The sequence below is a fragment of the Phytophthora infestans genome, genomic scaffold (assembly GCF_000142945.1).
Source record: "Phytophthora infestans T30-4 supercont1.90 genomic scaffold, whole genome shotgun sequence".
Lineage (NCBI taxonomy): Eukaryota > Oomycota > Peronosporomycetes > Peronosporales > Peronosporaceae > Phytophthora > Phytophthora infestans.
In genome coordinates, this window is record NW_003303669.1 from 400126 (window position 1) to 402521 (window position 2396).

Consider the following 2396-nt stretch of genomic DNA (forward strand, 5'->3'; position numbering starts at 1 on the left):
TCCCGGCCCGTTTAAGGCTAAAGGGCCACTTCCCAAAAGCCCGGTGGCGAATGAGGGAAGGGAGTCCTCGCAAACAGTTCTCTCGCTTGCCGAAGGTTCTTGCGCCGCGCTAAAGCCCTCTAAAACCGAAGGCGACAAAGCCCTCAAAAGAAGCGTACCCGCCTCTAAGTCTCACTCCGCGAGGAAGAAGGAGACTCGACGCTCCTATCAGAGTCTCTTTCGGCTCCTCGGATGAAGAGGAGGAGAAGGAGGAAGAAGAGGAAGAGGAGGGTGCCATTGTTGAGCCCCGGGAGGTCTCGAATGACCTCGACTAGCAGCAGAAGGATTTCCAAGCTGCCCAGCGTGTGCGTGGGGGTTCGGTGGCGGCACCCGTCAGCCAGGGAGCTGCCATCAACTCAAGAGGGTATTGGCCTCCCGAGGAGAGCTCTGGGGCTGACCTCTTCTTAGAGCTTCTCGTCGCTCCTCGTGGCCTTGTGGGCGGCCACACTTTTAGGGGCATCTATGAACGAGCCCTTGTTCAGAAAGAACAGTTGTTCGTCGACAACGTGGAGGCTGCTCGGTGTGTGCTTCTCGCGCCACACCGCATTCCCCTTAAGGACTTCACGACTTGTCGTAAGAAGCCCAAGACCCGGGGTGGTCTCTATCCTGTTTGGGGATACCCCTGGGTTATGCCCGAGAACTGTCCCACATGGAGTTCTTGTGAGGACATGTTCTGGGCGTGGGTGGAGACTCTCAAGTACTCGCCCACGGAGTTATGGGAGCTCCATGAAGATCAGCAGCTGTCCCACATCCTGGACCAGCGTGATCTTCGTGTGAGGTTTGCCCACTTGATCAACAAGCGTATGCTGCCAAGGGACATCCTGAAGCGCGCGGCTTCTAGCGCTCACGATGAGCGCGGGTACGGTATGTATTCAGCATCCGTACCCCGTTCGGGCAAGAAGCCCCGGACTACTTATGAAGCTGCCGCCGCTTCTGTTCCCAGATTGCGACAGCCTTCGGGCAGTCAATCAGGAGCCGTTCAATCGGCTCCCACGAGTTCTCGGAGTGGGCATAACCCCTCCACTTCACGAGGAGCTGTCGCTTCCCGCGACACCGTTGCTCCTGGAGGATCCGCTCCACGTGGAAGTGGACTTCTCCATTCCGGTCAAGCAGGGGCGGAGGTGCCCTTGTACGAGTACGAGTACTCGGCGCCTCCCGAGAGCCACTCTCGTTCGAGTGCTCCGACTGCGGGTCCGACACGGGACCCTGAGGTTGACCGCCTCCGTCAACGTCTCCTCGTGCTTGAGATTGCACTTGGCCTTGGGACTGGCGGTAATGCTGCCGCCCAGGCCGGGAATCAGGGCGAGCTCGCTCGTCTGGACCTGGTGGAGCGAGAGGTCGCGAGCCTGCACCTGCGGGTGGACCGCCGGGCCTCTTCGTCCGATCTGGACGAGGCCTTTCGCATGATCCGACGATCGAGGCTTTGTTGCCACGTCCGGAGCCGCCTGCGGCACACTCCCAGACGAATAACAAATGCTTTTCCCAATATATATTGTTGGAAAGCTTACAAATCTCTTAAGGTCGCACACTACGCGCGCAAATACAAAAGAAGACAATACTTTCTTACGGAGGCAGTGTGGGGTGCAGGGGTGTGAGCCATAATAGTCATATTTTACGTTTTTCACATTATTATTAATAGTAATACAATTGTTATTTATTATTAAACGCTGATATAATTACTATGTGTTCTACTACTACAAATGACTGCAAGCAAAAATATGAAATACCTTAATGATAGTACTAAGAAAATAATATTGTAAGTTGTATTAGAAAAGTACTACGAAGCCTAAAACATCATTCTATATCCAATAAGTACTAAAGTTTCGATTGAGCCCGGAATATGAGTCACCGAAGCCTACAAATTTTTTCAACAGCTCCTACTACGATATAGTACGTGTGTGCTCATCGGCGCCTTTTAATTATGCAAATTAACTCGCACACACACAGCGCCCTTCGCGTGAGGTGGCGAACCGCAGCTGAAAATGAGAGCAAAATGAAATTTGAGCGGTGCATTTAAGTACGATGTGTCGACCACATACAGTGTGTACACCACATATTGCAATTTTAGCGAATCGAGGCCGCCTTCGCTGCGCTCGGCAGCCAGTAGAACGCGCGCATTTGCGTTACATGAATTAACCCTAGCCGCGGACGGACGTACGGACGGACAGACAACACACTCCACTAGAGGGGTAAGACTAGCCGTTCGCCGCCGCTACGCGGCGGAGTGGCATGGTTTGTTGGAGATAAGGTGGCCGCAATTTTAAGTACTTCGTGTGTTGTGTGCTTTCAGTCTGATCTTGTACCCCGAGGCTTCGGCCATCCCCGTGCGATGTTGTGTCGTGTACTTAAAACACCTG